Below are 25509 nucleotides of genomic sequence, written 5' to 3'. Positions count from 1 at the left end.
TTGACACACAAAGCATGTTAATTATTTGGTATTTCACAGGAATTACCATTACTTTTGTCTGTTTCACTCTTAAGTCTGTTTTCATCATTTATGCTACACCAAATAAATGGTTAATTCATGAAACACATTTTTAACAAGACTTTGAACCATATTGTAACGAAAATAAAATGAAAACCACATCAACTCACCAAGGAAACTCATTCAAATGTACATATGAAGAAACAAGAAAACTCCTGATGTTACAGGTTTGAAGATATCACTCAGACACACTCTGCTTTTCTCTCAGTCCTTCGTAAGAAATATATATATATATATATATATATATATGAAGTGAAGTGAAGTGAAGTGACATACTGCCAAGTATGGTGACCCATACTCGGAATTCGTGCTCTGCATTTAACCCATCCATCGTGCACACACACAGCAGTGAACACACACACACCGTGAACACACACCCGGAGCAGTGGGAAGCCATTTATGCTGCGGTGCCCGGGGAGCAGTTGGGGGTTCGGTGCCTTGCTCAAGGGCACCTCAGTCGTGGTATTGAGGGTGGAGAGAGCGCTGGACATTCACTCCCTCCACCTACAATCCCTGCCGGCCCGAGACTCGAACCCACAACCTTTGGATTACGAGGCCGACTCTCTAACCATTAGGCCACGACTTCCCTATATATATATATATATATGACACAAATCATATTAGCATTATGCTAACACTAAAATTGCATTATTAACATGCATTTAGAACATTACAGGAGATAAATCAAACTGTTTCTGCTGTTACACAAGTACTAGTGTTATATGATCGATGTATAACGATATAAAGACATAATAAATGGATCTTACGTCGTTTATATTCAATTCTGAAGCACTGAATCAGACAGTGACAGACATCTGCTCTCATCTCAAGTTCATGGAGAAAAGAAAAATCTGGCGCGATAGCGGAAGATGTAATGACGTCATTCAAAACGCGATTTCATTGGATGCGATTATAATCCTCATTATTTTACATTTATAAATATTTATGCTCATAAATATTTTATTAATCACAGGTACATATTTATTCTCGCTGCACCTTTCATCCTTTTGATGTTAATATTTGCTCTATTATTTTATCTCTGCTACTACCCACTAGTAACTTGGGTTACACACGCTTTCAAAGCGCTCGATCAAAATGATTACGCTGAGACAAATGCTCTCACATACCAGGCCGGGAGATTGGTTTATTTCCGTGGATTTAAAGGATGCTTATTTTCACATTCAGGTAGCCCCCCGCCACAGGCGCTTCCTGAGATTTGCATTCGAGGGGATAGCGTACCAATTCACGGTCCTGCCCTTCGGCTTATTCCTGACCCCTCGCACGTTTACGAAATGCGTGGACGCTGCTCTCTCTTCTCTGAAGCGGAGCAGAATGCGCATCCTGAACTATCTCCATAACTGGCTAGTCTTAACCCAATCAGCCAAGTCAAGTCAAGTCACCTTTATTTATATAGCGCTTTTTACAATGCAAATTGTGTCAAAGCACTGCACAATATCAAAAAAGGAAAATAATGTGTCAATAAGTTTAAATAGTGTCTTTGCAATCAGGTCGACGATATCGCTGGAAATGAAGCGTCCCCAACTAAGCAAGCCAGAGGCCACAGCGGCAAGGAACCAAAACTCCATTGGTGACAGAATGAAGAAAAAACCTTGGGAGAAACCAGGCTCAGTTGGGGGGCCAATTCTCCTCTGGCCAAACAAACCAGCAGTTCAGTTCCAAACTGCAGCAAGTCAGATTGAATGGGCTCAGCTGGTTCCAGTGGTCTTTTCCGATGGCTGTCTAAGTGGCGGGGTCCTCAATGGGTATCTGTCTCTGACGTTCATCCAGGTGTCTGGCCTCTGCCTACGATCAGGGACACATACGTCATCTCCCGTCGCTGATCCTCCATCTCAGGTGTTCGGTCATCTCAGATCATGTAATGGTTGGATGCAGACTGAAGTTCTGTAATTCCTAGCTACCACGGGATGTTAATCCCGTGGCAGAAACGGAGAGACAAGCAGAGACATGATTAGCGTAGCTGCTGTTCCATCTAAGCAAAAATAAATGGTTCAACCCAAGCTAAAGAATAATAATAATGTACGTCTGATCAGATATAACTGCAGTACAAGATTATAAGATGCATTATGTGAATGCTTGGCTAAAGAGATGTGTCTTTAATCTAGATTTAAACAGAGAGAGTGTATCTAAACCCCGAATGTTATCAGGAAGGCTATTCCAGAGTTTGGGAGCCAAATCTGAAAAAGCTCTACCTCCTTTAGTGGACTTTGCTATCCTAGGTACTACCAAAAGTCCAGAGTTTTGCGACCTTAGAGAGCGGGTTGGATTATAGCGTGGTAGAAGACAAGTTAGGTACGCAGGTGCTAAACCATTTAGGGCCTTATAGGCAAGTAATAATAATTTGTAAATGATACGGAACTTAATAGGTAGCCAGTGCAGAGACTGTAAAATTGGAGTAATATGATCATATTTTCTTGATCTGGTAAGAACTCTAGCCGCTGCATTTTGGACTATCTGTAGCTTGTTTATTGAAGATGCAGGACAACCACCTAGCAGTGCATTACAATAGTCCAGTCTAGAGGTCATGAATGCATGAACTAGCTTTTCTGCATCAGAAACAGGTAGCATGCTTCGAAGCTTAGCAATGTTCCTGAGATAGAAGAATGCTGTTTTTGTAACATGGGAAATATGATTTTCAAAGGACAAGTTGCTGTCTAAAATAACACCCAGATTTTTTACTTTAGAGGACGTAACAGTGCATCCGTCTAGTTGCAAATTATAATCCACGAGATTCTGTGTACTGTTTTTTGGTCCAATAAGTAATATCTCTGTCTTATCTGAATTTAGTAGGAGGAAATTATTGGTCATCCAATCTTTTACACTTTTTACACAATCTATTAGCTTAGATAGTTGAGAAGTTTCATCTGGTCTTGTTGAGATATATAATTGAGTATCATCAGCATAGCAATGAAAACTCATCCCGTGTTTTCTAATAATATTTCCAAGGGGCAACATGTAAATTGAAAATAGCAGAGGACCTAGGACAGATCCTTGTGGTACTCCATACTTTACTGGTGATAATTGAGATGACTCCCCATTTAAATGAACAAAGTGGTAGCGATCGGACAGGTAGGATCTAAACTATCTTAAAGCCTGTCCTTGAATACCAATATAGTTTTGTAATCGATCTATGAGTATATTATGGTCTATAGTGCCAAACGCAGCACTAAGATCGAGTAATACTAGCAATGAGGTGCAGCCTTGATCTGAAGCAAGTAGTAAGTCATTCGTAATTTTAACAAGTGCAGTTTTTGTACTATGATAGGGCCTGAAACCTGATTGAAATTCTTCATAGAGATAATTTTTTTGCAAAAAGGAGCATAATTGAGTAGACACAACTTTTTCTAAAATTTTTGACATAAACAGAAGATTTGAAATGGGTCTGTAATTTGCCAGTTCATTTGAATCTAGTTGTGGTTTCTTAATAAGAGGCTTAATAACCGCCACCTTGAATGGTTTTGATGATGAGTTAACGATGAGTTAATAATATTGAGAAGCGGTTTTTCTGCTATGGGTAACAACTCTTTCAGTAATTTAGTAAGTACAGGATCTAATAAACACGTTGTTGGTTTAGATGCACTGATAAGTTTATTTAGCTCTTCCTGTCTTATAGTTGTAAAGCACTGCAGTTTTTCTTTGGGTGCGATGAATGAAGCTGAAATACTAGACGCAGTAGAATCTACATTTGATATTGTATTTCTGATGTTATCTATTTTATCAGTAAAGAAATTCATAAAATCTTTACTATTAAACTGTGGGGGAATATTTAGATCGGGTGGTGTCTGTTTATTTGTTAGTCTAGCCACTGTGCTAAATAAGAACCTTGGATTGTTTTGGTTATTATCTATGAGTTTGCGGATATGCTCTACCCTGGCAGCTTTTAGAGCCTGCCTATAGCTGGACATACTGTTTTTCCATGCAATTCTAAAAACGTCTAATTTAGTTTTTCTCCATTTGCGCTCAAGAATACGAGTTTCTTTCTTGAGAGAATGGGTATAACTGTTGTACCATGGCGCAGTACGTTTTTCTCTAACCTTTTTCAATTTGAGGGGGGCAACAGCTTCTAATGTATTAGAGAAGATAGTGCCCATGTTGCTAGTCATTTCGTCTAGTTCATGCGTATTTATGGGTACACAGAGCAGTTGAGATAAATCAGGCAGGTTATTTGTGAATCTGTCTTTGGTGGCTGGAACAATGGTTCTGCCCGGACGATAACGCGGAGCCATATAACTAATATCAGTAATAGGCAGCATGCACGATACAAGGAAATGATCAGTAACATCGTCACTTTGAGGTACGATATCTATATCGGTAAGATCAAGTCCATGCAATATAATTAAATCTAGCGTATGATTAAAACGATGAGTGGGCCCGGTGACGTTTTGCTTGACTCCAAGAGAGTTTATTAGGTCAGTAAACGCAAGTCCTAACGCATCATTTGTATTATCAACGTGAATGTTAAAATCTCCGACAATTAGCAGTTTATCAACATTAACTAGTAGATCTGAGAAATCTGCAAATTCTTTTAGGAAATCTGTATATGACCCTGGCGGTCTATACACAGTAGCCAGAGCAAGAGATAGGAGAGATTTCTTTTGCATATCTAACAGTGTAACATTAAGCAGAAGTAGTTCGAATGAGTTAAACCTCCTGTATCCTGTTTTCTGAGTAACATTGAGAGTATTACTATATATTGTTGCCACACCGCCGCCACGACCAGTCTGACGGGGCTCATGTTAATAACAGTAGCTTGGTGGAGTAGACTCATTTAGACCAAAATATTCATTTGGTTTAAGCCAGGTTTCAGTCAGGCATCAAAATGATTATCTGTGATAATTTCATTTACAATAACTGCTTTGGGTGCGAGTGATCTAATATTTAGGAGCCCAAGTTTTAAAAATTGTTTTTGTTCATTTATTTTGCGTGTTTCTGGTTTAATCACGGTCAGATTTTTTCTAGATCCTGCATTAAATTTATATTTTGACCTCGCTATTCGGGGAACAGACACAGTCTGTATAGATTGTACAACGCAAGTACTTCTATCTTTTAAGTGTGTAGAACAAAAGTCATCATAGCAGTTATTTGAGAATTGGCTTACTAGTCAGATGGAGCGTAGCGTCCTGGAGATGTTGTCCGACAGGAGTTCCGCTCCGACTCTGCTGGGGTGCAGGCCATCAGCACGGAAAAGCCTAGGATGCTCCCAGAAAAGATTCCAATTATTAACAAAGAGCAGTTTCTGTTCTTTACACCATGACGATAACCATTCGTTTAAAGCAAACAGTCTACTGAACCTTTCGTTTCCTTGTCGATACGTGGGAAGCGGTCCTGACACGATGATCTTCGCCGCGGGCGATGTGCTGCGTACCGTCTCGATCAGGTTCCTGTAGTCCCTCTTCAGTGTCACCGTCTGCCGCAGCTTGATGTCGTTGGCCCCCGCGTGCAGCACGACAGCACCGATGTTCTCGGTGCAACACAACAAAGTTGTGTTGATCAAAGTTTGTTCATGAGCGACAAACTCATGAACAAACTGATTCTTTTCAATTAACCAATTTTTCAGTGAAATTAGTTTGCAAATCGCAACAAACGATTCATTCACGTATTGGAATGATACGATTGCAGCTGTTCTCGAGTCGAAAACTCGCTGATTCAAATGATCCGTTTAGAGCGAGTCTCCAGTGAACTGAACTCACAAGTAAAGAACCGGGAGATCTTGAGAGCGTGCACGCAACTGATGCTGTGAAAAGTAAGTTACTGTAATAAACCTCTTATTTTACCTACAGAGGCTTAATCAAATTAATGGAGGACAGAGGTTACATCACAACACCAGGACTTTATAGAAAATTATCACTTTATTAACAATTGTATATAGAACGATATAACCATTATGTAAAGAAACATTTAAATAAGTTAAACAAACATTTACTCTGTACACCCTCACTAGAACAATTGGCGCTACACAAGTGAGACTTCAACACTGCACACTAGTGGATATTCCCAGCCCCCACACGGCACACTAATAATCGTGATCAAATAATCAGTTTAAAAGATGAAAAGATCAGTGCCTCCCAGTTCCGTACACAGAGTAATCATGTTCATATAAACCTTAAAACTCACAACTACATCATACACACATCATTGCATAAACAAGAAGAGAATTTAAAATGTAAAACACTTCCCCGTTTGCAGGAAACAAGATCCCACCCCAGGGTCTAGGGAAATGAATCAGCCGTGCCAGGTAGATATCTTCCACGGAAGCACGTGCTCTTCTTCGTATTATTCCCGCTCCCACAGTTGCGGCAACTGATCACAATTGTGCATTGCACAATTCTCTTGGGAATCACATTATCGATAGTAATCATGAGTCCTCTTTGCACAATACAGTCTCTTTGAAACTGGGACATATAGCCAGAGCTCCTAAACCCTCCCCACCATTATCTAACTACACCAATTCGATCTATCTAGCTATCTTCGTTGCCAGACAAACCCTAATGGTCTCGAGCAACACAAATCGTCCTAATTTTCCCCTGAGCGTGCAAAGCCAGTCACATTCCTCGGCCAAGAGCGTCTCCTCTCACCTGTTCTTTCTTAAATGTCCTCCAGGTGAGTTAAATTATCCATACACTCAGTCAATGGGAAGAGAACGTGCTGCCAAAAAAAGTTCATATATGTGGGGCCAAAGCCACCACAAGAAAAGAAATTCCCAGCATTCATCACACTATCCCCTCCCCTGGTCCAAGCTGGTGGTCTTCGAGAACGAGCTGGCTGCATCCTTTGTGGACATGGCTCTGGAAGGGAGCCTCTAGCTTCCATCTTCTGGTCCCCACTCTCCTGCTGCACCTCACCCGGACCAGTGTCCACAGCAATGGCATGTAAGTTTCCACTGGAAAAACCACCTTCCACAGCAGACTCTGATCTCTGATTTCCTTCAATACCAGATGCAACAGCTCTCTCCCTTATCTGGGCAGCCTCTGGAGCAGCAGGTCGATGATACCCCCATACAAATTTATGTTCCTCCTCTGCACGGATTTGGACCTCAAGATGTCATTTAGCAGTCCAGTCCTCAAGGGTAATTTGGTTATCCTGCCCCATAGACTCTGAAACAGAGCAACCAACATAAGGCTTCATTCGGTTGAAATGCACAACACTCTCAGAACCCCCCTCTGTTAGCTGCACTCTATACAGCACATCAGACACCCTCTCTAAGATTTTAAATGGCCCCTTAAAGCGTCTCTGCAACTTAGGGCACACACCCCATTTACAAGCTTTATTTTGAATCCAAACTAATTCACTAACTACATAGTAGTGGAAATTTGCTCGAAAATCAGTACCTCTTTTGTCGCTGAGAAGCTTGATGCTGATGTCTTTTTTTACTGCTTCTACTACTGTAGATAAACTTTCTGCTATTCCACTCACATATTCATTTACAGACTGAAATTTCTGCATATTATCTACCCGCAACATAATATCCACTGGAAGGACTATTTCCTGCCCGAATAACACCTTATACGGTGTAAATCCAGTGCTTGCCTGCACACTACTACGATAGGCCATCATCACATATGGCAGCAACCTATCCCAGTTCAACTGGTTTTCATCAACAAACAATGAAATCACTGACAATAGAGTACAATTAAACCGTTATATTAGCCCGTCAGACTGAGGGCGATAGGGAAAAGTACAAGACTTATTATTTCGATCCATTTGGAAAAAGAGTCACCAATAACTAAAATATACTTAATATATATAAAACGATCCTTAACCTTAGCTTGTAACTTCTGAATACCTAAATGCCCTCCAGTGGGTGTATTATGCAACATGGACAACACCCCTGGAACCAGACTTCTAGGTAAAACCACCTGTACTACAGAAGCAGCATCAGAATTTGCTGGAGGTATCCTCACCAACCGCTGATTTTGAACCTGCAATTGGTACCATATTGGCAAATACTTAACAAGAGTAGGATTTAGCTCAGCTTCCTTACGGTTATCCCCCGAGCCATTTTTCAACTGAATCAACAGCTGAATATTTGGGTCCTCTCGCTGAGCCTTAACCAAATCATTTTCGCTCTCCTGAATATCTTTTCTAGGACCCCCCATTACTTCAGCCTCACTCACTGCTCTAACTACTGTCACTTGTGCCGTAGACTGAGGGAAATGATTACCTGCCTCCCTAATGCCTCCACCCCCCAGATCCTGGGAGCTTTGAGAGGGCATCAGCATTGGCATGCTGCTTCCCCGGTCTATGAATGATTGTATATTGGAAGTTGGCCAGTTGCTCCACCCAGCGAGCCAACTGCCCCGCCAACCCACTGAAATTATGCAACCAACGCAATGAACTATGATCAGTTCTCAGCAAAAACTCCCTTCTGAGCAAGTAATGTTTAAAATGCTTTGTAAAAGTTACTACACTAAGAAGCTCCATCTTTGTAGTGGCATACTTCCGTTCTTGTTTAGTCAAAGCTCTACTAGCATATGCCACCACCCGCTCCGAACCCCCATCCTCTTGAGACAATACAGCCCCAATTCCTACATCACTGGCATCAGTGTCTAAGATAAATGACTTTTTAGGATCTGGATAGGCCAAAACAGGAGCAACGGTCAGACTTGCTTTTAATTGCTGAAAGGCCTCCTGACACTTTTCCCCCAACAAAATCTTTCTGCCTTTTCCGTGAGCTGATGTAGAGGACGAGCAATCTCAGCAAACCCTTTAATAAATCTCCTATAATAGGAGGCTAAACCTACAAAACTTCTCACCTCAATCTGGGTTTTAGGTGTAGTCCAAGCCCGTACTGCTTCTACCTTAGATGGATCTGCCATCACTCCTTCAGCGGAGATAACATGGCCCAGGTATTGCACTTGGGGCGCAAAAAGGGTACACTTAGACGGTTTAACCTTAAGATTAGCATGACGAAGTTTAAAAGGACCTCATCCAATCTCTGAAGATGCTCTTGAAAGGTTCTCCCAAAAACAATTATATCATCAAGGTACACTAAGCAAGTGGTCCACTGCAGATCAGCCAAAACAACATCCATAAGATGCTGAAAAATTCAAATAAACCCTGGTGAGTAATGAATGCAGTCTTAGGTCTATCCTGTGGGTCAACCTCCACCTGCCAATAGCCAAGAGCATCGTCAATCCTAGGAAGAGGATACGCATCCTTCTTTGTAACGTCATTCAATCTTCGATAATCTACGCAAAAGACTACTATCTTTTTTTCTAACCAGAACTACAGGTGCTGCCCACGGACTACATGATGGACGAATGATACCATTATCTTTCATCTCTTTTATCTTCTCAGCAACCTCCTGTTGGAGGTGCAAAGGGACATGACTAGGGGGCAATCTAACAGGCTGTGCTGAGCCAGTATCTATCTTGTGCAAAGCAAGATGAGTCCTCCCCAGATCAGTATCCCCTTTACTGAATACAGATGCATTACGATGTAATAACTCCTCAATCGCCCGCATCTGTCTCGAATCCAACCCTTGTTCCTTCAACCCAAACTGTGACACTAAATAGTCCACAGTCAAAGGAGAGGAGGAAACTGACTCATTCGCTTTGGTGGTCAACTCACTACCCCCTACCTCCACATCAGGAAAGAAAGTACCAATCTTCATGTTTTGCTTTAAAACACAATTATTTACTGACACATTGATAACTCGCACTGGCACCACCCCTTCCTCAACCTTACAAACCACTTGAGCTACCAAAACGTCACATGTTGGAAGTAATAATAATAATAATTTGTTTTTATTTGTCACATACACAATTATACAGCGTATAACAGCAGTGAAATGTGTGCTCTGCATTTAACCCATCCAAGTGTACACTCAGTAGCGAACATACACCTGGAGCAGTGGGCAGCCAACACTGCGGCGCCCGGGGAGCAGTTGGGGGTTCGGTGCCTTGCTCAAGGGTCTCACCTCAGTCGTGGTATTGAGGGTGGAGAGAGTGTTGGTTATTCACTCCCCCCCACCTACAATCCCTGCCGGACCTGAGACTCGAACTCACAACCTCGGGTTACAAGTCCAACTCTCTATCCATTAGGCCACGACTGCCTCTAAAAGTATGATAGAAAAAGGCTCCAACATGCCCTCATAATGTTGTGGAAGAAGTACTTCAACTTTACCAGGTACAATAGCTTCAGTACGAGGGGGAATCATAATATCTGCCTGCACCCGAACTACCTTAGGTTGTTTACTACCATCTTCACTGAACAGAGGAAGCTTCTTACCCATTAACCGGCAGCATTTTTCACCCAAATCAATAACTGCCCCAAATTTAGAGAGAAAATCTGTACCCAACAGTAATTCTTGGGGGATAACATCAGTCACCAAAAACTATCACCAAAAGCGATCACAGCCAAGGAATCAAACTGGCATAGATGAGTGTACACTTTATAGAAAGTTATCACTTTATTAACAATTGTATATAGAAAGATATAACCATTATGTAAAGAAACATTTAAATAAGTCAGCAGCCATATCACCCTGCAGCCCAAGACTGGTTGCCTACTGAAGCTAAGCAGGGTTGAGCCTGGTCAGTACCTGGATGGGAGACCTCCTGGGAAAACTAGGTTGCTGCTGGAAGAGGTGTTAGTGAGGCCAGCAGGGGGTGCTCACCCTGCGGTCTGGGTGGGTCCTAGCGCCCCAGTATAGTGATGGGGACACTATACTGTAAAAAGCAACGTCCTTCGGATGAGACGTTAAACCGAGGTCCTGACTCTCTGTGGTCATAAAAAATCCCAGGATGTCCTTCGAAAAAGAGTAGGGGTGTAACCCCGGCATCCTGGCCAAATTTGCCCATTGGCCTCTGACCATCATGGCCTCCTAACCATCCCCATATCTACTGATTGGCTTCATCACTGTCTCCTCTTCACCAGTAAGCTGGTGTGTGGTGGGCGTTCTGGCGCAATATGGCTGCCGTCGCATCATCCAGGTGGATGCTGCACACTGGTGGTGGACGAGGAGATACCCCCCTTACTATGTAAAGCGCTTTGAGTGCCTAGAAAAGCGCTATATAAATGTAACAAATTAATTATTATTATTATTAAATAAGTTCAACGAACATTTACTCTGTACACCCTCACTAGAACAATTGGCGCTACACAAGTGAGACTTCAACACTGCACTCTAGTGGATATTCCCAGCCCCCACACGACACACTAATAATCGTGATCAAATAATCAGTTTAAAAGATGAAAAGATCAGAGTACACGCAACACAAGGAGAGAATTTAAAAAGTAATACACTTCCCCGTTTCCAGGAAACAAGATCCCACCCGGGGTCTAGGGAAATGAATCAGCCGTGCCAGGTAGATATCTTCCACAGAAGCACGTGCTCTTCTTCGCATTATTCCCGCTCCCGCAGTTGCGGCAACTGATCACAACGTAACTGGTCATGATTAGCCCTTTGTGCATGCACAATTCTCCTTGGAAATCACAATATTGATAGTAATCATGAGTCCTCTTTGTGCAATACAGTCTCTTTGAAACTGGGACATATGGCCAGCGCTCCTAAAACCTCCCCACCATTATCTAACTACACCAATTCGATCTATCTAGCTATCTTCGTTGCCAGACAAACCCTAATGGTCTCAAGCAACACAAAGCTAGGGATGGCTGACGCGAAACTGACGTTTCAACATGGCGTCGAGATCCCGAAGCGCAGATGTTTCGAAACACTGCTCCAAAGTGCGATTCCAATCACTCAAGTTACGTGACTAAGGCGATTCGAAGCATCGGGCGTGTCACAAGTGTTTCCAGACGTGGCATACCTGCCGATTCTGCTTTTGATTGACAGGGTCGGGAACAAATCGCACAATTGCACATCTGTCTCAACCTAACTCCCACAAAGTATAAAAGTGGAGTTAACGCATCTTCACTTCGTGGGTTTTTGTGAGAGGACTTTTTCAAAAGCTGGAGAAATTCTATGTAAAAAAATAAGTATGCTAAGTCCATCAACAGCAGAACAATTAATATTTTTAAATAAAAATCTTTATATGTAAAATAAAAAAAAAAAAGTCAGACATTGTGGCTTGATGTATTTTTCATTACCAAAGTAACACTTGTTTATATACAAAGAGTTCATTCAGATGTCAGACCGATGTTTCAACACTTTACAAGAACAGAACAATAAAAACACACATTTAATTGTTTATTATAATTTTGTGATGATAATTTCACCCAGGATTTGAACCCAAGGAGACAGCATTCCAGTCGAGCACACTAACCACTCCCCCAAATCACTTGGTGGACCGACTATAATTCGTCAATTCGCTTAACTGTTTCTTTGTCAACGCTGTTTCAGAGCAATACTTGAAAATTACCACTAGGTAGAGACGGGTGTCGAAATGTTTCAAAGCCTCGATGCATTTTGCTTCGACTGCTTCAGTGTTTCACGAAGCCTCGCTCGCTCTGCACACCACTACACAAAGCGTTCTCATTTCCCCCTGAGCGCGCAGAGCCAGTCACGTTCCTCGGCCAAGAGCGTCTCCTCTCACCTGTTCTCTCTTAAATGTTCTCCAGGTGAGTTCAATTATCCATACACTCAGTCAATGGGAAGAGAACGTGCTGCCAAAAAAAGTTCATAGGCGGGGCCAAAGCCAACACAAGAAAAGAAACCCAGCATTCATCACATTACTAATGTCGAATTTTAGGATTCATTTTTGTAACTGAAAATTATATTTAGGTCAAAACTGTTGTTTGTGAACTAAATCTGCAGTAAAGGGTGATCTATTTAAACCCACTCAAATGCTTGAATGCACACAGATCAATGTCAGTGTCTCTATGTTTTAGGTCAAAAAACGAAACATTAAAATAACACAGATTAAATAAAATAACTCATGCACATTTATATTCCCCGCTGCTGTAACGTTAGCAATTCTATTAAAATGCCACGCATTTAGCCCTATGTGACGTCTGTTTTTATATTGTTTATCAACAGTATAAATTTGTATATTGTTTAGATCATCTAGCCGAGTAGACAGATATGAATGTTGCTTGCTGGTGCTAAGTTGAGGAAATTTTTAGATATAAAGTCCAAATATTTTTATTTAGCCACCTAGATAGATTACATCTGAGGGAAAAAGAAAAGATGTGATATTCGGAACATGGTAGATACAGTAATTATCAGAGTGGGAAATGATGCCCTCTCGGGGAATTTGGCCAGGGGTGTTTTTACACCACAGACAAGGTTTGAGAAGAAAAAAATCATTATGAAAATATCATTATATTTTCCTTAAAATGTTCTTCCTAACTTCAGGCCTAATTCTCATGTCATTTATAACTGACGTTATGCAAAACAACAAGTTTTAAAACACTTTTTTTCTTACTGGTGAAAATTAGATGGTCAAATCTGTTTTCTCTCAGGTACATCGCAGTGTAAGCTTCACAGTAAATATTACTACATCACTCTCATCAACGTAGTCCATATCAACAACAAAATATATATCTTGACTCCATATAGTGGTCATTTTGGGCAGTAGGATTATAAAAATATGTGTTAATATAAAATTAAATAAAGTAGTCTATATAAAATCGCTAAATAAATCTACTTATCAGTATTTCTTTTACTTAAGTACATAAAAATCGAGTACTTTTGTACTTTCACTTGAGTAAAATTGAAAAAGCAGTACTTTTACTGGAGTAATATTTTATTATACGTATCTGTACTTTTACTCAAGTACTTGATCTGTATACTTTGTCCACCACTGGTTTTTACGCAGCAAACACATTGAATTATAAATGTGAAAGAAGTTAATATGCCTTCTAAAAATCTAAACAATTTATACAGTACTATTTGTTATAAATTAATATAATAATTCATATGTTTGACTTATCACTTATCCCTTTTCATAAAAATTATGTAAAGGCAGAAATACCATTATACAAGATTTTTGTTTTTGTGAAAACCTGTATCTGAATTGTAAATCATGTCATTTTATGGCTTAATATGTTACCGTAGATATTGTCTAACCCCACGTGTTCATTTTACTTGTGCAGCTCTTAAAAAGTCATAAATTGCCTTAAATTGATTAAAACAATTCTGCAGATACCCTGTAAATAGTAAAATAAAACTCTTTCCTTGATATTCGTTGATATTTGTGTATTGAAAATTTTTTTGATTGACATTTATGGTCTTTTTTTTTATTTGGGCTATATAAATAAATTTTTGGGCTACCAAAATCTGAAGAGTACCTGCCCGAAGGGCTACCAGGGATTTTAAAATTTTGCGAGGCCTGCTCTTTGTTTTAGTCTGAACCGTGGTATAGATAAATGTTTTTGTGTCCCTGATCTAAGATCTCTGGAAGGATTGTGTAACACTAATGTATGAATCACCATTTAACACAAGTGTTTACTGATGATGTAAGTGGAAATTCAAATGCTACCATAAAATAACATTCTAAAGATTATTGAGGTTTCAACTGTTTGGGTTCATACACGGTAAAAATAATTTATTAAGTCTAGAGCAGAAGATCTTAACTGGCCTGCTCAAAGCCATTTGGGGTGACTGGGTTTAATGCTTTTTGCCATGCTTGAAATTAAATCTTTAACAAGAAACAAGAACATAAGTAAGATCAAGCACTATCGTTGGGTGATGGGGTCAGGTGCTCAAGTATTGAGATGTATGCAGACTAGTCTGGTTCCTTAGGCTCCTTACATGTAGCAATAATTTTTATTTAGAACCATATTATCCTGAAGAACCCATTTTTATAAGTCTTTTTTTTTTGTTTAGGTTTTTTGTGTGTGTGTGTGTGTGTGGAGGGGGGGGGTTAACACTCTCAAAAGTTTCTTGATATCCTTCTTAAAATGACAAATTTTAACTTTCAAATTGTAACCATTTTCCTACCAATCATACTGTCCTTTTTCTCCATTTTATTTCATTTTTTATTACAGAACATGTGTGACCATCTTTGTTGAATCTTTTGCACTAAGCAAGTGACAGATACTGAATTTATGATCATTCATTATGCATAGAGTCCCAGTCACAGTATAGCTGTCCAATTACTTTTTTTCTTCTTTTAACATGGTAACATGGAGAGTTCACATACTGTCCATTCACAGTGGCTACTTTTGGCCTTCATAACAACAACTACTTTTACTTAAAAGGAAGAGACACAGTGTGACAATTGTGTATTTCTACCCAGACAGATTCCAGTCACACCTAACAATGCTGATCAACTGCAGAGAGGAACTGCCACTCATTTACAACAAAATACACACATAATGATGGATGTAAAGACATCATAGAGGATTGTGAAGAGATTTCACTCAAACTTGGCCTTCATTGCATCTAGTATGCATTTCATACATCATATATTATATATTTCTTCATACATTTATTCATGTTCAATGTCAATTATCAGTTGTATCCATAACTGTTGTTAGACCTAATTGACATTTATGTTTTAAACATTAACCCCAAAATAAAGAAGCTTTCCAACAGCATTAAAAGACAAACCTTTTAAATTTTATAAAGTATGGGACCCCTTCTTTAGCTATCTTGGGACTAGAGAGAGACATCTACTAACGTTGGGAATACGGAACCTGGCGTGGAAGGACTGAATAACAACCCAACACTGATGTCATTTTTTTTTTTTTTTTTGCACTAAATAAATGTATTTATGTTTTTCTCTCTTTCTTTAATGATGAATTTGGTAATAATGTATGTTAATGTGTTTTTTTGTAGAGAATTCAAACGAATGGCAATTTATATTAGCTCGGATGTCAACTTTGTTCAAACTCTGTAAATGTCAAAAAGCTTCAATAAAAAAAAAAAAAGATAAACCCCAAAATAAAGGCTATAAGGTCTTATAAAACCCAGACAGAGGGGTAAAAAAAATAAAAAATCTATTATTAAAAAGGTTCTTTCACACTATTAAGGTCAAATAGCTTTTCCAAAGCATTCTTTATGGAAAGGAGTACTATTTAGTAATTTAAAGGGTTCTGCTAGTGTAACAAAATCCCTAATCTGGCACTCTTTAGAACCATTTGTCTTAAGAGTGAACATACTTAAGGCCACATCCTAGTAGTGCATGCATGTGTGTGTACACCTATGAGACAAGTCTATACATTTTTGAGCCCAAATCCTGCTGCATAAATGCTTTTTGTCTAGCAATGATGGTCTAACATTGATATCAAACACATTTTCTCCACATTTAAACAAAAAAAAAATTTAACTGTCATTGAATAAACTTAAGGCAAGGCTCAACTATAATATTAACCTTTTATGTAAAAATCTGGAACAGTGTTCTGGTATAAAAAAGTATTTTATACCTATGTCAGATAAAATGTTAAATAATGAATGATTGTTTTTTCAGGGTTAGAATAGGAATTCATGTGTATATTGTGTGTATATTGTTATTTATGGATCCAATGGTCTTGTCAATGTAAACACCTTGAGTCCAACACAAATTTCTCCTTTGGGGACAATAATTCATTTCATTTAAACTTGTCACATTGATTTCTCATACCCACACATAAACACACATTTCTTATTTGTTTCAGTTGTATTTTTATACAAATCAATAATTACTTTTTACTAATCTTCTGTAGTCCAAAGCAATCACACACATTTAAAACTTTTCAAAATAAATAAAACTCCCATGGACTTGCTCTGAAGGAGAGGCCAAAGCCAGATCTAATAAAGGGAGAATCATTAAGACTTTGGGGTGGGCTCCTTTGACTTGAGCCAGCAAACATCCAGAATACTGTAGCAACTGCATTAGAATATGCTAACCACCACTAAAAACACCTTAGCAACTGGACAGTAACACTTCGGCAAGCACCCAGAACAATCTAGAATATTAACAGTGAGATTTGCAAGGCCCAGAACAATCTAGAATATTAACAGTGAGATTTGCAAGGCCCAGAACAATCTAGAATATTAACAGTGAGATTTGCAAGGCCATGCAATATGTTCTTTCCAAAATTCTAGTTGTATATTAATTGTTTTCCATTTCCAAATGTATTTTGCAAAAGATTTACTTACTGAGAAAATGAAATGAAACAATGAAATTATTATTAAAACAATATTTTCTTCCAGTCAATGTTTCCTACAGGCTCCACTTAAAGACAACAATAATAAATGGTTACTGTGTATTTAATGAAATATTTTTTCCTGTGAAATAATAGTTTAAATGTTTCTTTACACAAACACTTTCACATACATATTTTTAAGAAATAATCATTGGTGTAAAAAGTATGATACACACAGACACACACATACATTTACACACATTTAGTGAGGGAAAGATATTTCACACTTTTTACTCTAGTCATTACTTCTATAGATAGATAGATAGATAGATAGATAGATAGATAGATAGATAGATAGATAGATAGGATATTTTTCTCATGCATTCAATACTAATTGGGTTTGAGTTATAAATTGCAATTGTCATTCCATGCAAAATTTGAATGTTATTAAAAATAATAATGCTGATATGCTTTAAGCTCTTTACCGCATTAAAAGCTATTTCCTGAATGTTTCAAAACTTGCTTGGCATCGTATTTGCATGTTCCTGCAAATGTTGCCAAATGCCAACCATGATGACCGCCCTGCAGCTCAGTTGTGTCTGAGCCAAACATTCTACAGAAACGTGAACTATATATATATACTTGCTCACATGTCCGTATCTCTTACAGGACACGTTACATATGTTTGTGTGATGCAAGCAACTCAGAGGGTGGGGTCAATCCTTGTTCATTTATGGTGAATAATCCTGCAGAAAAATATAAGCAAACATATGTTTAAGTATCAACCACTATTCTGGGCTGCGTTTCTCAAAAACCATTGGTGAAAGTGGTTCTTTGATCTAGGCTTACAATGCTTGTGGGAATTTTTTTCCTGTTCTTTATTTCACGCAAAGAATGGTTAAATAATTCTGAAAGACATTTTTAAGGCAAGTTAGTGACGATTTTTGTAAGGCGCGTTAATGACCTGTACATAGATTTGTGTCACATAAAATGCATTCAGGAAGTTCAATGCCCTCAGAGTGTGTTCACACAGTCTACTGTAAAGAACTCTGTATATGAAAGTACTGTCAGTAACGTGGCAAACCTCTTTGAACAAGTATACAGTCGGCCAGCCTGGCTTCACAGACTCTTTAAATTTAAAACACAATCGGATAAAGTTGACAACTTCACACCTGCTGTGTTTTGACTGCTTTGGAATAGCTGTAAATAGTTTGAGATCAGCAGCCCATCAAGGCTTCCCTACAGAAATAATTGATAGCCACAATTCAGCCAACAACTATCAAGCTTCTCATCACTCACAGTCTTAAATACCCTCGGGGGGGATCTAGTGTTTAGCTTAAAGATAAACAGCTAAAGCAAAACATGATTAACAGATAGCATAGTGTTTTGAGTTCTGAAATAAAAGAAAGAAGAACATTAAATATTGTAACGAGTTAAATGTCAAAACACATGGAACAGCAACGATTTGTATTGATCACTTAGAGCTGATAAAAACAAATAATTCTGCTTTGTAACCATTGCTAACTTTTAAATCAAAGTCAACTTTTTAAACGATCATCCATAAACTAAATAATTCAGCTGCATAGATAGAATAATCAATTTAGTCTACTTTTTCTTTAAGCTTTAAATGTTTCATTAGTGTTTATCTTCCTGTGGTGCATGTTTGAAGGAAAAAGGTCTAAATCTTTTTATCACCACAGTCATGCAGGCTTTCCTTTGATTGACCATGATCCATATAAGGTCCTGAATACAGTGCAGGGACCCTAATCAAATGCCTCCTGACACGTGAAAAGCATCTGAACCTGATGTATCTTACCCTATCTTGTTTCCGCTGTCAAAGCTACATTTATTTCCGACCATGCCAACTGTTAACATAGAATGCAAACAAACAGCTGCAAGCTTAGCCCAGCATCAACTCATTATCTTTAATAGGTCATGGCTTAATTTAGTTTACTGTAGGTACACAAAACCATTTATTTAATATAAATTATTAATAGCAGCAGATGTTAAATACATAATTAGTTCTGAGGCCTTTTACAAATTGTATGTAACACGCCTAAAGGCACTGTAGAGTTATTTGTTAATTTATTTGATGCACAATTGCTTTTGATTAAACCTCTAGTACAAGATTTCCAAGCTTACCTCTGTAATACTTTCTAGGGGTAATAAGTGGACTGCTGCAGTGTAAATGAGATTACCTTATAATGACTCATGGATCATTTGATATTTTTGTAGGGTGTATGAAATCCTAACAAATGTTTATATTGTATAATAGTAATGTAATGCTTTTTATTTCAACACTGTAACAGGAAAATTTTACAGAAAATTAAATAGAGACTCCAAAGTTTATTTCCAGATATTGGTTTGATAATTTATATGTGGTTAAGCCTATAGTATACTATTTAGTATACCATATTTAGTCAAGTGTGTATCTCAACTTTTGGCTGGAACTTTATAAATATCAACTTTTTTTTAGAAGCCTTAGCCTGCGCACTCGTGTGGTCAACTAGTGTAACTGTGAGGAAGGATGCATGACAAATTTTACTCGCTTGCAACCATTTCTTATGGAAAGACAGAGTTGCTTCCTCGATCCAAATATCTGAACGTTGTCTGGAAACATCACTACTCCTTAAAGGATAAAACTTTCAAAACATATTTTAATTTCTATTCAATGTATACAACCAGTCAAAGGACTATATGTCGTATTATTGCAAGTCCACCCCAGAAATCTCTGTGATAAATTCATTCTGACCAGCTCTGAGAAAAGTAGGCTACTAGCCACACGCTGTCCGCTTCCAGCAGAACTATAATATTGACCTAAATAACTGCGTTGAAAAACACCCAAGAAGCGAACAGGATAATTATTAACCCATCACATCATACCTGATTCACGTGTGACAACTTCCAGACCGCTAAACTCCTGGACTAAACTTAGCCCTTCCTTGGGATAAACACAGCCATTTGTTATATTGCGCCCCTATATGTTCAATTTAACATTTGGATTTTAAAAAATAGTTTAAAAGCGAATGTACAAGACACCTCTAATTACACTACTCTTCTAATTTTGTATTTATTAATATAAGTTTCACTTGAATCAATCTGAATGTTTTCTTAAAAAGGTTTCTATTTTTGTAATCAGTGAACCAAGTAGGTTGGCGGTGTTTCTGTAACGAATGTCACCATCTTGTGGTCAGTGGAGGAACTGCATATTAGAGTCATTTTTCTTCTTCTTCCTTGATGTTTAACGGTGGTTGGCATCCAACTTCAATGGTGCATTACCGCAACGTACTGTGCTAGACAGAGATAGACTACGATATATGTAGAAGGGAGACTTTCCATCTCTCTTCTCCCCCTCCCCATATAATAATTTCCAAAACTATATTCTGTATCCCGTTTACTATACCAGTGTCCTTCCCATGTGAAAAAGAAGTGCACTTAAGTATACTTTTATAAAGTATAATTATTGTAGAAATAATATACTTTAAAAGAACACACATAAGTGCAAATTAAATGTTATTTTCGACGTTTAAATACATTGTAATTATAATTAACTTCAAATGTATCACATTTTAAAGTGATATTAAATGCAATAAGTTGAACTTTTGAGTGATTTTTTAAACCACTTGAGTGTTACTTTTTAAACCACTTAAGTGTTAACTCTAGTGTCTTTAAAATATGGTTAAAGTGTACTACTAATGTACTAACAAGCAATTAATGTTAACTAAAATACACTTTAATGTCAGTTAAAAATACACTTAAGCATGAATTAAATGTAATTTTTTAGACCAATTAAATGCATGTTATTTGTAATTAATTGCAAATATATTACAGTTTAAAATTACATTAAATGCAATTAGTTGAACTTTTGAGTGATATTTTTGAACCACTTAAGTGGGACTTTAGTATATTTTATATGTACTTTGAAATATGGTAAATATTTACTTCTCAATAAGCAATTAATGTGAACTAAAATATACTTAAATGTCATTTCAGTGTACTTCAATGTTATATATCTCTGGCAATGAAGTTGAAATTTAGTATAGGCTATTAAAAAAAAAAAATCTCTTAATTACCTAGTTACAATCAACACAAACACAAAATGAAAATCCGTTACATTTATTGGTAAAACAATCTCTAAAAACAAAAACCCAACACTATACACAGCTGCAACACTTTAACTCACTTACAGGTGCTGGTCATAAAATTACAATATCATGAAAAAGTTGATTTATTTCAGTAATACCATTCAAAAGGTGAAACTTGTATATTAGATTCATTCATTACACACAGACTAATATATTTCAAATGTTTATTTCCTTTAATTTTGATGATTATAACTGACAACTAATGAAAGTCCCAAATTCAATATCTCAGAAAATTAGAATATTGTGAAAATGTTCAGTGTTGAAGACCCCTGGTGCCACACTCTAATCAGCTAATTAACTCAAAACACCTGCAAAAGCCTTTAAATGGTCTCTCAGTCTAGTTCTGTAGGCTACACAATCATGGGGAAGACTGCTGACTTGACAGTTGTCCAAAAGACGACCATTGACACCTTGCACAAGGAGGGCAAGACACAAAAGGTCATTGCTAAAGAGGCTGGCTGTTCACAGAGCTCTGTGTCCAAGCACATTAATAGAGAGGCGAAGGGAAGGACAAGATGTGGTAGAAAAAAGTGTACAAGCAATAGGGATAACCGCACCCTGGAGAGGATTGTGAAACAAAACCCAATCAAAAATGTGGGGGAGATTCACAAAGAGTGGACTCCAGCTGGACTCAGTGCTTCAAGAACCACCACGCACAGATGTATGCAAGACATGGGTTTCAGCTGTCGCATTCCTTGTGTCAAACCACTCTTGAACAAGAGACAGCGTCAGAAGTGCCTTGCCTGGGCTAAAGACAAAAAGGACTGGACTGCTGCTGAGTGGTCCAAAGTTATGTTCTCTGATGAAAGTAAATTTTGCATTTCCTTTGGAAATCAAGGTCCCAGAGTCTGGAGGAAGAGAGGAGAGGCACACAATCCACGTTGCTTGAGGTCCAGTGTAAACTTTCCACAGTCATTGATGGTTTGGGGTGCCATGACATCTGCTGGTGTTGGTCCATTGTGTTTTCTGAGGTCCAAGGTCAATGTAGCCGTCTACCAGGAAGTTTTAGAGCACTTCCTGCTGCTGACCAACTTTATGGAGATGCAGATTTCATTTTCCAACAGGACTTGGCACCTGTACACACTGCCAAAGCTACCAGTACCTGGTTTAAGGACCATGGTATCCCTGTTCTTGATAGGCCAGCAAACTCGCCTGACCTTAACCCCATAGAAAACTATGGGGTATTGTGAAGAGGAAGATGCAATACGCCAGACCCAACAATTCAGAAGAGCTGAAGGCCACTATCAGAGCAACATGGGCTCTCATAACACCTGAGCAGTGCCACAGACTGATCGACTCCATGCCACGCCGCATTGCTGCAGTAATCCAGGCCAAAGGAGCCCCAACTAAATATTGAGTGCTGTACATATTGATTGCTCATACTTTTCATGTTCATACATTTTCAGTTGGCCAACATTTCTAAAAATATTGCATTGGTCTTAACTGATATTCTAATTTTCTAAGATACTGAATTTGGGACTTTCATTTGTTGTCAGTTATAATCATCAAAATGAAAGGAAATAAACATTTGAAATATATCAGTCTGCGTGTAATGAATGAATCTAATATGCACGTTTCACTTTTTGAATGGTATTACTGAAATAAATCAACTTTTTCATGATATTCTAATTTTATGACCAGCACCTGTATTACAAAGAGTCTGAAGAACAATGCAAAATCACTTACGTACAAAAGTACCTAATATCGCCATCATAGAAAACATCATTCTGTATGTTGTATAAGCCCGTTTCCTCATTGGGGACCTACAAATGTCCACAAGGTCAAAATTTACTGGTATTACTATCCTTGTGGAGTCATTTGGTCTCCATATCGTATAGGATTACTAACACAAAAACACATACTTAATACAAAAAAATTAAAGAAAATTATAATTCGTACAACAAATGAGATCTTATTGTAAAGCATTACCAAACTGTGTTAATAGTACCCTCAGTTTCACAGACAAGGCTTAAGACCAGCCCCAGACTAAAATGTAATTCTGAGCTGTTTCGACTGAAAGAAACTTGCACTGACTGATCTTTAAAAATATCAGTGCCTTTGTTTTGTCTCAAGATGCACACCAGTAATGTTTTTTCTAAGGTATGTTAATGAAAATGACTTAAATCTCCTAATTGAACTATGCCCTAATCTTGGTTTAGTGTAAGCCCTGTCTGTGAAACCAGGACATAAATTCTCAAACCTTTACTAGCACCAACATTAAACCGGACCGAAAGGTTTCTTCTAAAATCTTACTCCAGCATTAGTGAATGCAAGTTTGACTAAATAAATAAAGTTCCCTATCTGTCAGTCACTACGAGTTATGTCGTGACGACATTAAGGGATTTACTTGGAAGCCCCAATCATCTCTGACTTAAGAGAAAACGCCAATGAATATTGGCTAGTGGATTTTGCATACCTGAGCCACTCCCCGTGCATACGGGTATAAAAGGGCGACAGGTGCATCCACTCATCAGATTTTTGCTTCGGAGCCAAGTGGATGAACGTGCTGATCTCCACAAAGCCATTCATCATCTGTCTGGAAGCTGTTCTGGTTGGCGTCACAGTGCGAACAGCGGTGTCCTGTCTGCAGCGATTCCCCTGGGCACTTCAACTAAAAGAGCAGATTTCCTAAAAGAGCAAATCATGGTCGGTTCATGTCTTTTTAAAGACGCTGTTCCGACCGTGTCCTCTTGGTTGCGGTCATTTCCTGTCCTCCGTCAACAGCCACGATCGTTGTCTTCAGTGTCTGGGGCTCCAGCACGCTGAAGCTGCGGTCGTGGATGGTTTACGCGTTCACTGAGCGTGTAACCATAGCAGCGCTGCGATCGCGCCTCTCTCTCCTCACGGGGATGGGAGGGGCTCCCTCTGTCACTACCCGCGCTGGCTTCTCTGCCGAGCAGAGAACCATCGGCTAGTGCTCTGGGCGATCAGAGGATTACAGTGAGAGCCTTCCGCCGGGCCAGTCCCCACGGACCTTTCACTCCTCCTGCAGCAGCTGTACTGTGCGGCTCCCCGATGAATCTGCTGTGCCGTCTTACGGCGTGCCCAGCATTTTCATTCGGCGCGCCGATAGAGGATTAGATGTCAATCGCGGCATCGGGGGATGGGCAATCGTCCTCTGAGGATGAAGGTTCGGCGCAGCTGCTCCCTCGGAGTTCGCGGGCCGCCGCGAGATCGGGCTGGAGGCGTGCACACCTCCCAGTCCCGAGCCCTCGCGGTGAGGTGATTGGCTCCTCGGCATGGGCTGTGGCTCGCGACCACGCCCTGCCTTGGCTCCTTTCTTCCCGGAAGTGCACGAGGAGCTGATGGAGTCGTGGACTTTTTACGGCCAGAAGCGGCGCGTCTGCCTCCTCCGTCCTCGCTACCCTCGATGGCGGGGCGGCTAAGGGTGACGCTGACATTCCCCAGGTGGAGAGAGCGGTCGCAGTGCACTGGTGCCCGCGAAACGCCGCCACTTGGAGGAATCGTCCGTGTCTCCCGGCCAAAGCCTGTAAGTTCACGGCCGTGCTTGCTGCCAAGGCTTACAGTGCTGCGGGCCAGGCAGCCTCTGCCCTGCATGCCACGGCTATCCTGCGAGTACACAAGCCAAGGCATTAAATGCACGAGGGTAGTACCAACCCGAGGTTGACGCAGGAGCTGCGCTCAGCGACTGGCCTTGCCCTGTGGGCAACGGAAGTCACGGCGCAGTCCCTCGGGAAGGCGATGTCCACACTCTTGTGGTCCAAGAGTGCCGCAGGGTTCAGCCTGGTGAGAGGGACGAAATCGACAAAGTGCACTTTCTCGATGCTCTCGTCTCCCAGGCCGGACTGTTCGGCGACACTGTTGGGAGCTTTCAGCCCCTGGTCGGACCTTGCGTTCTACGGGCTGGGGTGCCCTTAGGACAAGTGTCCCGGCACGTTGTTGTCACAATCAGATGCCTCCAGCACGGGCTGGGGCGCTACATGCAATGGGCAGGCAGCTTCGGGGTTCTGGACAGGGCCTCGACTGCTTTGGCACATCAACTGCCTAGAGCTGCTGGCAGTGCATCTGGCCCTAAGGCAGTTCCGGCCACTGCTGTTGGGCCAGCACGTGTTGGTCCATACGGACAACACTGCGGCTGTTTGTACATCAACCGTCAGGGAGGTCTACGATCACGCCGCATGTCACAGCTCGCCCGCCATCTCCTCCTCTGGAGTCAGTCACAGCTCAAATCGCTGCGTGCCGTTCACATCCCGGGGGAGCTCAATCGTGCAGCCGACACGCTCTCACGACAGCTCACGTTCCCTGGAGAATGGCGACTCCATCCCGAGACCAT

This window comes from Barbus barbus (assembly GCF_936440315.1).
Source record: "Barbus barbus genome assembly, chromosome: 6".
Lineage (NCBI taxonomy): Eukaryota > Metazoa > Chordata > Actinopteri > Cypriniformes > Cyprinidae > Barbus > Barbus barbus.
Note: the sequence above shows the minus strand (reverse complement) of the source record.